General features: G+C 34.3%; 1 protein-coding gene across 12 annotated transcripts in view; it reads right to left on the bottom strand.

Moving 5' to 3' along the window:
- Positions 1-15,162, bottom strand: part of LOC106623253 (receptor-type guanylate cyclase Gyc76C) — a 108,784-nt gene that overhangs the window by 85,597 nt on the left and 8,025 nt on the right. Inside the window, exons 1-2 of one of the 12 annotated variants that reach the window (XM_036360806.2) lie at positions 12,209-12,344; positions 10,800-11,080 (exon numbers count right to left, since the gene is read on the bottom strand). The exons of 1 other annotated variant lie outside the window; for it this stretch is intronic. The gene's annotated coding sequence lies outside the window, so the exon portion shown is untranslated. Of the gene's footprint in view, positions 1-10,799; positions 11,081-11,795; positions 11,932-12,116; positions 12,345-15,162 lie in introns of those variants that run through there. 10 more of the 12 variants (XM_036360807.2, XM_036360808.2, XM_036360805.2 and 7 more) reach the window with 10 other exon arrangements.

Genomic DNA, 15,162 nt, shown 5'->3' with positions numbered 1-15,162 from the left:
TATTAAATTAACAGATGCCGACGTAGGCAGCGGATGCGGGAGACGGGAGACGGCCGTCATGACGGGCGTTAAATTATGGAAATCAATTTAAAAATAAAATCGTGTGGCGAAGTTGAAAGAGTGTAGCTGTCACCGAGGATCGAATGCCGACTAGGCGAAAATACATACAAGTATATCGAAACTCAACAGCAACAAGAACAATAATTTGAATTATTGACTAACGAGTGCTGATTAAAATGAGAGCGCGTTTGTGTGTTAAAGTATGCTTCATAACTTATGCATATGTATTTACTTCTATTTTATATGCATACTCGTATATTAAACATACTATACCAGGTGTACCGGTATGAAATGAGCGTTCTTTGGTAATAATGAAATACTAATTTTGAATGGAAAAGTAAAATAACAATGTTTTCAAAGTATTGACTATTGCTTTTTACACATTTTGACCACCTTTCTGGCAGTTTGTGGATATCATGCTAATAAAAATATCGCATTTTAATGAGCGCCGAGCAACAGAAATGAATGCTAGATAATATCTTGTATAACACGTGTTTCAAACACTATCACAAAGGATTATATCAAATACATATCTTTAAGTGCGCACTACAGACATTACTTTCCAAATTACTATATTCAGTGAATCCGCAAATGCATGCGAGCGCGCGAGCATATTCAATTTAATTGGTTTAATATGCAGTGTCAACTCGTATTTTGCGATAATCAATCACTTCCAGTGAATAACTTTGACTACCAACTACTCACACGCCTTCATCAAAGCACAATTATGCCTTGCCATTAAGCACACTCATACATACTTACTTTCTAATATAACTGCACATATCCGCATGTGTCATTGTCATGTGGCAAATTTGTGCAAGTACCCTTGCCCCATTTACGCACTCAAGCAACAATTCGTCTGACAATAGACCAACCTTCACACGACTCACATGCATATGAAAATTTTGTGGAAAATGTCCTTTCATCAGCAGAATGTCATGGCTAATAATGCAAATAAACAATTGAGTGCCATTATCATCCTTGCAAATATGCTGCCATAGCAAATAATCGACACTTTAACTGCCCCGAAGTTAACAGAGCAGTGTAATTCAATAAGCGTATGCATAGCAATAGCTTAGCCTTCGAGTTGAATGTAGCAGAGAGCAACGACTTGTTGTTGTGTAAGTGCGGCAGTCAGCTGTCGAGAAGTTTGTTTGATTACAGACAGGCCAACGATGTTGCAAATTGAATTTTGCTGGTTAATTTGTACTCAGAGCGCATTATCTGCAAACTCGTGTGTTTGTTTGCAATCAAACGAAGTGTTTGCAATTCGATACACACACACATATCTACACGTAATATATATGTAAGCCAGCACGTGTGATGACATTTACATTTATGACTGTGCGTTTGTATTCAATGTTTAACACGTGATTTATATTTCGGCCTCAAGACTGCGAATGTAGACTGGAGCCTGTCATCAGCGCTTGTCACCTGAAGTGAATTGTAGCAGGACGAAAATACATTAACTATAATATTGCTAGGTGGAAATGAATGCATTTACATACGCTAACTAAAGTACTTATTTATATGTGGAGAGGTATAAGCTTATGTGTGAGTGGGAGTTTGAGCTTTAAAATAGCTGATTAACGCTTATGTCGAAGTTTAGTAATTTGTATACAAAGGCATTACTAATCCCACATCTTCCCTGCTAGCCGAATAGTTGCTAAACAAACTGTTCACTTCGCCCTACATACACACATTCACATGCATTGGCACTTAATAATTTAGCACAACTGCTTTTGTTTAGCTGCGTTTTAGTTGGGTCAATCAATGTGTTTAAGCGCGTCGCTCAAGTGCGCGCAAGTGTCGGCATTAAGCCACTGACACATGCGCAGGAAATTAATCAAACTTTAGCTTATAATCGGGTATATGTAATGTTAGTTACGTATACGCCAGCGCACACCGACATTCCCGTATTTGTTTGTCGCCATTGTGGCTGTGGCGATTTAAGTGGTGCAACGGTGCGTATACGTTACGGATTAATTTTAATCGCCTTTACAAACACTCAACAAATAACTCACAGTCCAAGCGGCGCTAACTGGCGTCGCTAGTGAGAGAACGTCGACTGGGGTTAGTGCGTTAGCGTCAAAAAAAACTTGCTAAACATTAATTTCAGTAGCATATTTATTTGGTTATAACAAAATTGTTTGTAAGCGCTTTTCGGTTTAAATTTTCGATAAAAAGTTCACTACTAGCGCGTGTGTGAAATATGAACGTGTGAAAAATTCAAATGAGGATATAAAACTATTTTTGGAAAATTAAACGTTGGTTGCGTACATTTCATACGAAAGTGCCTTAATAAAGTTGGCACTTCAGTGACACGAAACCATTTTCAAATGCAGCACATTTATAAAATTATGGTGGGAAGTCAGTTAAATTAAGATAAATATAAGGTGGCGCAGAGGTAGAGCGTAAAACATAAAAAAGGTAAAATTTCATATATATATATTCATTTACAAAGCTTGAAATTACCGTTATAGCGGCGCATATGTTTTTCTGCTTATTTATTGAAAGTATCACAGCAATTCCAGTGAAATTATGGCAAACAGCGAAAATAGCAAAATGTGCAAACGATTATAAGTCTGCAACACTTTCCAGCAAAAATGTCAGACAGCATCAAAGCCAGTTAAGCGTGTATAATTCAATGCTTTAATTAGCAGATATTCATACCAACACAAAATATTAAATCATTGAAATTCATATTATTCTGGATTTAATGAAATGCGATGAAGAAGTGAAATATTTTTCAAAAAGCGCTGCGCATTCTTGGTGTAAGTGTGTCTGAATAAGTCACAACATGCAGTCAATGTAATTTGATTGTAATTATTTGAAGTCACAAGCATTTAGAATGAAAGGCCAAGCTACATTTATTACAAGAAATTATTATATATATGGATATAATGGATATAAATACAAAAATATAATTCAATGATTCTAAAAAGAGTCTGCATGAAAAACGCTGCGCATGCTACCATTTAAGCGAAGCACGTGTCAAGGTTATGGTAAAGTAGTTTGGCTATCATCTAACCGACAGGCGATGATATCTGCACTGTCAGGTTTGTTATTGAGCGATTGAAGTATGTACGTTTATTTTACGACAACTTCTTTGCAATTGAACAGATCAAAGTCAAATCTAACCTCAAAATACAATATTAAAACGCAACTATCGCACTCATCCGCATTTAAATATCTCAAATACAAAATGCTCTACCTATAGACTAGTACTGAAATGTAGCGCAATTACTTTCACAATACTTCTATAAACAGATGCAACTCTGTGTGAACTCGAACACAACCATATTGCGCTAGTAAAATGCCCAGCTAAGTGTGATTATTTGAATTTCAAAAAAATTTTCTGTATTTATTGAACCTGATTTTTTTATCTAGTAATGACCATTCGAGCATGGAAAACTTTACATAAAACGCCATCACTTGTTATAGAAAAAAATCTGCATAACTGTGAAAATAAATTTTGAAAATTTTACAGCCATCAGCAATAGACTTTTAAACAACGTGTGCCTCATGTGCCTTGATTATTATGCATAGCACGTCCGCTGCCAGACGCCGCTGGCGGAATGTGCTTGTGTGCAAAGTCTGGCATACTGGTGTCAAAATATTTAAAAAAAAAAAACTATAGTTAAAATATTATATTAAAATTCATAATTTGCATTAGGCGCTGCTGTGTGGCTCTCTTAATTATTCAGTTAGTCGTGTTTGCGGTGATTTTCCTCTGCAGCGTGTGAGCATTTTCTATAATATTTTTGTGAACTATTTACGTGTTTTTGCTTTGGTTAAAATGACTTGCATATATTGTTATACTCTTGCAACATGTTGCTACAATGTCAATGAATGTCAAAAATGGATTGCATTGGGCCAATACTTCTCTTAGCCCCCATATACCCAATATTAAGATTTTTGAACTACAGGGTGACTTTATACCGTACATATCAGCTAATATGTGAGTTATCTCAATGTAAATTAGAGAGATTGTTTTAATTTTAACAATATATTTTTGTGCCTAAAATAGATTAAGTTGGCCGAAAACTTAACCTAGCCCCTATATAACTAATAAGAGAGTTGTCGAACATCCGGCTGACTTTACTCCATATCATTGGTGCTGGTATGTGAGATACCCTAATCAAACGCTGGGAACATATTATTAGTCTGTGGTATGTTAGTAATATGTGTTATTGCCAAAACTTGATAAAATCGGGCCAATACTACCCAAACTCCCACATACTACTTATAATGATTTTCGTTATTCTAACAAGTGTTATGCCGAAAATGTCGGTCAGTGAGTATCATTTATATATAAAATTGCTTTAAAATATGTTCTCGAGTATAACTAAGCAATGTCAAAAGTAATGCAATCAGCCCGTCCCTTTTTCTATCGCCAATATACCCCGTAAAAAGATTTCCGTCTTTCCACCTATCTTTTAACCGTTTAGTTTGGTCAAAATGTGTAATATTTTAGTAAAATTAAGTGGACAAATTTTCTTAAAAATTATATCGCTTAGCGCTGCATTACAATGTTATTGGTTTACCTTGGTCTAAGCCTCATATACTTAATATAATGAATTCGGAATCTCTGGTTGACATTTTCCACATCAACACAATATATGGTATCTTAAATTTAGCCTCTTCGGTCGAGTTAATATCACATACATATGTATATCTCATTTGAAGGTGTTTTTAATATGACTTTAGCTGACGCGAACTTAAATATAGCAAAAAAAATTCAGTCTAAGTTTATGGCCTTCAACATAGGTCAAGAAGATACCAAATTTGATTGTAATTTTTGCACGATTTCAATAATCGAATAATGTATGTATAATTCTTGCGCAACATTTTATCTATAAAGTTTTGGCAGCATTTGAAGAAATTTCCCGGGCTTTGATTCCGGCAAGTTTCAAGCGATTTTAACGGCTATTGGTTACAACCGCACTTAGCGCTTCCTTACTTATTACGTATAAAAAAAATTTTCTTTTTGGTTGATTTATTTTTATTACTATTCCAAATATATTTGCTGAGTAAACGGCAAATGAAATATTTTTCAGACGTACTTTTCTTTCATTATCCACTTTTTGCCTGTAATTCTCAACCAGTGAATGCAAATTCTTATAGACCAAATAAATATTGCTAGCTATAGTTTTGGAAAATTACGTTTTATATTAAAAAAAAATAAATAAACTTGTTCTCATTTTTTCGCCATAATGACCAGGTTTAAGCAATAATCAACGCTTGCTAACATACTTCATTGAGAAATACTCAGATTTAATTCAAGCAGCTCATAAAAACAGAGATAAAAAAAAAATTAAGATATATCTCCAAAAAATTTAAGTAAAAATTTTTGTATAAAATAACGATCTATTTTATGGGTAATTTGAAATGAATTATCGTTTTCGTATATCATCCGTAGTTTATTGTCCAGAAAGTGAAATTAAAACCAAACCATATCTTTCAATCTTAAGAACTAATAGAGAATTATAGTTTAACTGAGCTCCAATACCTTTAAATGCTTCTGCTATTACTGTTTATTATTTTATGAATTTTAATTGTATCAAAAACTGTTTTCACCACTTCAGACAAATAATATAATAATGAACAATTTACAAAAATAATATAAACAAAATATTCTTTAAATATTATATCAAAACAAAAGCACTATCTGTTGTTGCAACCAGTGCAATGCTCAAGCAAAACAAACTCAATAAACTAAATGAATAATGAAAACAAACTGAAGAAAATTTGGCAACGACCCAAAACGCAAGCGGAAAAAGGAAGAACTCGCACACACTCATAGGCAAAATCTTTGTAAACATATTAAAAATGTAATGAATAAAAGATCATTAGGTGCAAAAGAAAATAAATAAATATTTGATTTGACTTGAAACAAATTGCAGTATTTATTTTTAGCAACATTTTAAGCTACGGCATGGTAGAAAGGGGCTGTGCGGACGGAACATCACTTAGTGGCACCTTTGTGCAGTTTTTCGCCTTTTGTTTATAACTGTAGCATATTTCATTTTTACATATACAACGTATGAGCCAATTTGATATTTTTACAGCACTAATACATACAAGCATACATACAAGTATGTAAGTAAACATTGGCAGTTATAAACAAACATTTTTATATAGAGGCGTGAAGAAAGTGTGTGTAACACACAATTAGGCTTGTGCTTTTGTTGCGAATTTTTGTCGGCAGCTTTGTGATATCTGCCAACAACTGCAATGCGTCGATGGACTTAATTGCCAAAAGTTTTCGACGTACGTTTTTTTCTTTTTGGAAACAACCATTGATATACAATGGATTTGTGAAAAAGCGACATAAAATTTTAATGGCTATTGCTTTTTAAAAGTGAATCTCTGCATATATACTTTTATATAAATGTTACGCAATTTTAAATAAAATTATCAAAGAAGCCGCTTTTTATGTTCATCAAGCGCTTTGTAGCTCTGAACCATTTTCTTTACTGCTCTTGATTTACATAAAACAGTTAATTAGAAAAGTTAAGTGCAAATGTATGTGTGCATATATAATTTTAATTATACACCTTGAACAGAGTATATTAAGTTTACCACGAAGTTTGTAACAGCCAGAAGGGCGCAATAGACGCTAGCTCGCGTTGCAAACCTCATACAATTTCTAACACCGAGAAGGAAATGTCGGTGACCCTATGTAGTCATCCAACAAAAATTTGCATAAAAAAATTTTTTTGTGCGAAACATTGTCTTTTTTGCGTTCTTTGAGGCAAAATAAATATTATTTATACACGTATTTTTTTATTTCGATACGAAATGCGCTAGTGGCAAACGCGAGAGACAAAGTTGAAGAAAATTTGTCAAAATTACAACTGAAACTTATAAATTAGTTACAGAAAAGTCGCATGTACATTTTTCAAAAAATAATAATATTAAAAAAAAAAAACAATAAAAATAGTTTAAAAATATAAAAGTTGCATAATTTTAGCGTACCTCTCATTGGAAAGCTGGGAAAAAATCATAAACAGTAGGCCTGCTAGTTATTTTTATAATGAAATACTTTTATATGTATACGCAAATGTTTAAAGGTACTTTTTTCAATCGTTGAAATCTTGAATAATCGTAACTCCAAAATTTTTCATATTCAGTACAATATTTTGCCTCAAAAAACATAGAAAAAAACTGTTTCGCAACAAAAAAAAAAATGTATGCAAATTTTCGATGGAATGACCCATACGACCACCTCGTACCTATATAAATGGTCAGCTTGACAAGCTGCGTCGTTTTAACCTTGTCCGTGTCCGTCTGTATATAAGCGTGCTTTTCACACTGTTTTTGAGATATCAAACTGAAATTTTGCACACATTCTTTTCTGCCAAAAAAAGCTACGCATTTGCTAAAAGCTAAGCTTCGGTGCAGCCGAAATTAACGTTTTTTTTATTTTTTTCTTATTTATCAACCCTTCGTTAATTTCATATTGACCAAGTTCCCAACTATTTCTGAGACATCTTATTTAAATTCAATATTCTTTTCACCTCCTGCCATTTTAACAGAAATTTATTGTATTTACGCTTATTTTTAATTTTCGCAATAAATTTTCACCAAGCTTGTTGGCGTTGCGGCGCAGCAGAGGAGCGACGCTGACAGCTGCCAACCGCATGTTAGCAAATCAAACACATTTAAGTATGTGCATTTAGTAGGCGTCGGCATTGTATACATTACACTCATTAATTGGAAAATATGCCGCTTCACTTTCTGCAAAATACCAACAGCAACAATCTAAAATCTACGTAAAAATGCGCATATTGTTACAATTTTGACGCTGTGGCGTACATGCCAAATAAGCGACGCGACGGCATAAAATGGAATTCTAATTTGCACCCAACGTACACATGCAGAGAATGACAATTCGCAAAGTCGATTGTTTTTCAGTTTATTATTATTGTTTGTTTTTGTTGTGTTTTTGTTTGTCGCTTGCATTCTTGCTTTACTCAAGCCAATTCGAGGCACACGTATGCGGATAGGTGGGATATATGGGTGTGAGTGTACTAAATTTACTTCGTGCTACTAATAAGAATATTTTGTTTTGTACACAAATATGTCTGTATGTAAGATTGTGTGTATAAATGTATTTAGCAAATGCCAATTTTCGCGCGACAAGCATACGAAATGGCGCCTATGGCTTTGGCATTGGCGTTGGCGTGCGAGTAAAAATTTTGTAATTTTAGGTGATTTAAGGAAAGCTGAAGAAGGAAAGCAAGTTGGAAAAAAGCGAACGAACTGCGCGCAGGAATGAAATTAAATTAGAGTAAATAAATGATTAGAAAACGTGTTAGCGCACTAAAATGCCGTTAACATGACAACGCGTAATGCAATTGTGGACTCCAGCTGTTCAACCGCAGCACGAACAGATCGTGGAAAACAAAAACCGAAAATAAATAAAACGTTCTACAAATGTACTGCGGTATGTACACAGCTTAGCGCCAACTGAATACACAAAATATTGAAAAAGTATTTTATCTCAAATGCTTTTTGTTATTTCTCTTTAGCGGTTATCAACTAGCAAGCGATATCTAATTATGCTGTGAGCAAGCAAATAGCAGCGCAGCGCACTTAAATCAATAGCTCGACCACAGCGCAGCAGTTCTGTCACGCTGGGTATTTCCACTTCAATTACTAGTGCTAAAACGACCAACTTTTTCTTAAATAAAGTTCAAATTGAATGTGAAAACAAAAGAGCGCCAATGATAAGTGCAAACGACAAGTATAAAAAAGTTGAAAGGCACAAGTGGCGCGAGTGGTCACTTTCCAGAACTTTATAGTTCCACATAGACGGTGCCACACAATTAGAAGTGCCGGGAAAATCGCTTTAGTTGCGCTAGAGTTTTTTGCTGATATCTCTCTGCTTTAAGCTGTAAGTAGCTTATACCTTTCGATTTGTCAAATGGTAGGTAAATTTAGACGTTATAAACACACCTCAGAAAATTTCAAAAAACAAAATAACCGAAAGTTTGCGCAAAATTTTGAAAGCAGTCAAATGCCGTTAGTTTTCGATATTTGCTTTTAATATTATTAAAATTTAACGCTTCGCCAAATATTCGAACAAATTTTTTTTTATTTGAGAAAAAATTTCAAAAAAAAAAAATCATAACAAAAAAAAAATTCATATCAAAAAAAAATTCATATCAAACAAAATTTCATTTCCTGTGAATTGATATTGACAAATATAAGAATTTGAGCATTTTTCAACGACTGCATATACATTTACGTCGCGATGGCTGATATTCTCATTTCAGTGTTTAAAATTCAATAGTGATATATTGGAAATAATTCGAAACAAACACTTTTTATAACATAAGCAGATTCTGTTAACATTTTTATAATACTTCAACTGTTATCAACACTTTCACTTTCTCATTCGTTTATGTCGTACGTTAGAATTAAAAAAATAAATAAATAAAAATAAACACATTGCTAAATTATAACGAAATTCGGTTGCCGGATTGATCTGCTGTTTGGAAATGTTCAATAACGCTATTCAATACCGACCAAAATCGTACTAATAAACAGTTTTCGAACTCCCAACATGTGTGTGCTCATATGTACAAAAAATTAGCAGAGCTAATCGACAGCGTTTGTGCTGATAACTCTCGAAATACTTGCGCACGCATAAGATGGCTAAGCTAAAATTTGTGTTACACACATTATTAGTGGATATGATAAGATAAGATAAAATTAACATAATAGCGGTAAACGCTCCAGAAGTTATTTTATGTAGAGTGAAAGCTCATTCCAAATTAATAAATAATTGGTGTTGAGAAATTTGAATTGTTTTTTTTAGAGAATAAAAACGAGAGAAAATAAAAAAAATTATGGAAACAAGCAAGTAAGGGTTAAGTTCGGATGTAACCGAACATTTCACATTCTACTACTTATCATTCACTAACATATCTGATCAACCGATCGATAGTTTTGGAAAAAAATTCGTTTGCAATAGGTACTGGCATCCATATATGCGGTAACTGAGCGCGTGAATGGGTATGGTCCGACTTGAACAATTTTTGTAAAATTATGTGTTTCTAACGCAATTATTTTTTGATTTATCGCGCTTTTAGTAGTTTTTAACAATAACGTTATATGGAGAGCGGCCGCGGTTATCAACCGATTTCATCCATTTTTTCCATGTCGATAGGGGTGCTTAAGAGATTTGTCTTAAGCAAATTTGATTATCATAGCTTGTATAGTTTAGGAGATATTAGTACATTAAACTTATTAGAGGCCGGGGCCACGCCCACATTTTAAAATTTTTTTCAACCATAGATGCGCCTGGCTTATGCAATGCGCTGTACTAAATAACAGCCTTGTATCCTATTGTGGTGTCTAGTTATGGCACTTTATATGTTTTCAACTAATGTTGAGTTTTGTAGGCGTGGCAATGGTCCGATGCCGCTCATCTATAATACCAAATCACCTTTGGTGCCAAGTGGTGCCAAGGAGCATATGTACTAACTTAAGTTAAATCAATTTTTACTCAAGTTATCGCTTGCAGAGACGGGCGGATGGACAGACAGACAGTCATTCGGAATTCAACTTGTCTGGTCAACTTTTATATATACAACAAACAACGTTAGGTGCACAAAACTAATATACTCTGTAGCAACATGTTGCAAGAGTATACAAATTCAACTGATGACAATATATTCTTTATAACTAAGTCGAGGCAGAACTTTGGTAAAATATGTTATACTTACATTATGTGCACACGGCTGTAGTGAATATTTATGTACTCGTACTTTTGTTTTTGGCAGAATTTTCGTTAAAAACTTGATAGATGGGCTTTTAGCAGCATTATGTTCAACAGTTTATTAACACTTTAGTAAAAAAAAATTCTAATATTAAAGCCAACACAGTTTTTTTTATTTTATAATTCTCAAAACGCACACACAAACATACTTATGTGCATCTTTGTTAAACTGTTCATGAACTCTGTGGCAAGGGTTAATGACTAAAGCAAAGTGTGCTGAGCAAATAACTCAAACAAAAAACATATTTTTTTTAATGCTTTCAATATAATTTTACAATATATTATATAAAAAATATATAACAATCTATATTTTTTTTTACATATGTATTAACACAATTATTTTTATTAAACACATCCTAATTAAATAATTTAGTCATTTCAGTTACTTCCAACTTCTCTAAAAGTAATGTGAAATGAAAAAACTCGGAAATTGTAACAGTAAATAATGCATACATATGTGCTTCATAATATATCATCATATGTCTCGTTTCCACTGCACCGACATTCATACGTTTTTCTCACATTTAATCTGTGTGCAAAATGTGCGAAATGCCGAAAACAAAAGCGCAGTGAATTCTACACTCGGTCAGCTGATAAAAGCTGAGCCGGCGGTTATCGCCAACGCTGATTGTGCTTCGTTTGAATTTTCTTTCGTTTTTAGGCTTTACGACTTATGCAATTTTTAATTTTTAATTGCTTACGTTTTTACTTTTAAATTAAAATATTTAATTTTGTATAAATTTAATAAGCATTTCTGCTGAATAGCACCGAATTGCGCATTAACAAAGCAATTAAGAGTTGAACTCAAACGAATTTTCATTTTATTTATTTTTATTCTTTCAAATTTAAATTATGAATTTTCTCGCCCCAAAACACATTTAAATTTTTTTATTTGTTAAAATTAATTAAAATTTGTACTTATTATTTTGACAGATCAACATACACAAATAAACGAATTTATGTACATACACATACATATGTATGTGCAAAGAAATGTCTGTATGTTTCTGAGCTCTGGCAGCATTGCACGATGGCACTTCTTCCGCATTTACAACTGCGTCATTTTTCCCGGTTTTTGCCCCCTACTTGGAAGTAATAGATAAACAACAAAATACAGAAATAAAATAAATTATGAATGTTGAACAGACACAAAATAATGTCAAAATTTTATTTGTTGTTTTTACTAAATATATAATAAAATATTTTATGACACAGTTACTTTTTACGTATTTTATAGCATTTTTTTTTTATAACTTGCATTTACTTTTAATTAAACATCATTCCAAATCATACATTTTCACTTAATCCGGCATATCATTTTATATTTGTTTTTAGTGTTGATTAATTTTTTTTTACTTTTCTCTGCCTTTTCCCCGCAACGATTCCGGTATCATAACAGAATTTTTCCAGAACGAAAGCTGACTGAACCGACCAACGACGTTTAACTGACGTACCGACATATAAACCACACAGCGACCGCAGAAAACGAGCTAGAAAACTTCCAGCATTCACTAGGAGACCACGGAATTAAAAAAAAAAAAAACAAAAAAAAATGAATCTAACTATCTAGAGACGTAGACCCAACATTTACTCGCAACTTTTATCGCAGACGAATAGAATAATACTGAATGCACACAGCTCTCAGCCAATTCACAACGCAACGCAACAACGACTAACGACTGAGAATAGTCGCCGATAATCTGCTACATTCGTGAGAGTGCGCCGCGCTAACGGCTGCCACTCAGCTGTTGCTCAATTGCAAAATGCGCAACTCCTCAACTCCCCAGGCCCCAATCGACCAGCCGCCAGCTCCAAGCGCCCAGCTTCAACTCCCAACTATCGTATTTAAAGAGAGCATGAGAGTGACTAGCAATTGGCGCAGGCGAGCGACATAGTTGAGCGAAAAGGGTTGATACACAAGTGTGGGTAAGTGTAATCTATGAAAATGTTTTTTGTGTTAGCTTGACAATCAAACGCAATTTTTCATTAATAGTTAACACTGAATATTAGCTGATAGTTAATAATTCGACACCTACTGCCTTAGTTTCGGCTACCACAATCAAACTATTGATATGTTATACCTTTTGAGCTTACCAAAACAAATTCTTAACATATCCTATCAGCGCTAAGCAAAAAAAGACTCGGCAATTTGCATTTAAATATGAGCAAATGTCAAATTCACCACGAAATAAAGAATATTTATTACTCTTCAGTAACTCAACGTTTCTCTTTAATTTGTTTTCTTTTTTTCTTGCTATACGAGGTGTCAACGAAATGATCATACACGCTCTCGCTCGCTCTCATCCACACTCGCCCTCTCTCTTTGTGTTCAGCTCTGTGCGCGTTTCTCGCACTTTATCGCAGCGAATGAGCTCCACAAACAAGTAAAATACACAATACATATATCACACAACAACGTAAATTGCAGCAAAAACATACAACAACAAGAGCAAATCTATTTTTAAACTCATTTTAATATTGTTCTTTATTTTATCAGCGTGGTGTGCTCAACAAAACAAAAAAATAAAAAATAAAAATAATAATAATAAGTACGATTCAACGTCAACGTTAACGGCAATGGCAACAGAACAACAATAACAGCAACAACATGCCGAATTAATATTATCTACACGCCATGCCCGTGTGTAAAGACGAGTGTCTATAGCAAACAAATAAAAACAGACGGCTGAATGACTGGACGGACAGACCAAATCTTAACGAATATATGGACAAACGCACACAACTAACAACAACGCGGGAGAACAGTGGACAGCGCGTACATTTGATACATGTGTAAAACTTAGATCGACCTACCGTTTACCTGCCTTTCGAAATTTACTTCTCTACGGACACACGTTTTACAGAATGAAGACCAAAGGCAATGGTTTCAGAACCGCGTAGATCTGAACCCACACAGCATATGTGTACGATCCAAGCTGTAAAAATACAAGGATAAATTGTGAAATATATTTATAAATAGTTTTGGTAGATTATTGGTTTCGAAAATGCGCTTTTCTTATATTCTCTCACTTCCTTTAAAAATGTATGTATGGTATATTATTGTTATGTTTCGTTAATATCATTAATCTGTGGCAACTTTGAATCTCCACAACATAGCAAATACCCGCAACTACCAGCTGCTACGACAATTTATAAGATGCTGATGCCGATTCGCTAATACAAGTATATACATCAATACATACATAGGTCCTTTGACAATAAGTTGCAATTAGTTTGGATGAAAGCAGCCTAACAAATATTGGCTCGATTATATTATATAATCAACGGCGAATATTTAGCTTAATTTCATGCATAATAGATTGATAATTAGCGCGAACGTGCAAACATTATTATCAAAAATGAATGACGTCAATCGCTAGTTAAGTGGCTATTAATATGAAAATTATAGAACTGTTCTAATAAATAATTGACAGATAAGATTGTGCACTTGCGCCAATAATTCTTACCGTTCTCAAGTGTCATCTATCAACACTTGCATTCAAAAGTGTAAACTATAATTAATGAATGATAAATCCTTAATAGCTTCAATTACATCAAGTTAAGTGCACAATTTTTCATTCATTAAAATCACAGTGAATTTGCAAAGATATCCGTAAAATAATTCGCATGCTTTCGCTCTCCACCTCGTTCGGTCGCTTTATGTAATTCTCTCTCGATCGGGCATACACACTGATGACTACAGCTTCGTTAGATCGCCGTCTCGTTTTAGCTCTGCGGCATACTAGTGCCCAGCCCACTAAGGCTAGAGCGCAGGTGAGCTCGACTTGGCGTAAGCAACCCCCGAAACGGCATTGGCTCTGCATAATTGTGTGTGCGGTTTTTGCGCAAATTTCTTTCCAACTATAACTGTTCAAATCTGTGAAATATTTAGCATTTCCCTAAAGTACTACTACTCGCCGTGTCTCTTTGTGCGCTTTTTTCGCGCGAATCCACTTTGCTTTTCATTCCCTTAAAGCACTCCGAACAGAATCTACCAAGTATAGCATTGTCTGCTTTGTTTACTGTTGTTTACTTCACTTCACTTCCCTTCGCACACACACACGCACACTGCTCCCTCGCAAATTAAATGCCAACGTTGAAGATCGCGGCGATCTTGAGATTTGCGCTCATCGCATACGACAAATACACATATTTATATGGCTACATATTTTCGTGCCTTCATTCCTCCATTGTTTCCTTCTGATTTTAGCCCCTTCTCCGCCCAGCGCGTACAAATCAGCATCTCTGCTCAGTTTCGTGAAAACAGTCGCTGCTCAGCGCTCGACGCGCGGCGCCTGACACTGCCCGTA

This window comes from Bactrocera oleae, chromosome 6 (assembly GCF_042242935.1).
Source record: "Bactrocera oleae isolate idBacOlea1 chromosome 6, idBacOlea1, whole genome shotgun sequence".
In the NCBI taxonomy this organism is placed as follows: domain Eukaryota; kingdom Metazoa; phylum Arthropoda; class Insecta; order Diptera; family Tephritidae; genus Bactrocera; species Bactrocera oleae.
This window is presented reverse-complemented; position numbering and strand designations above follow the sequence as displayed.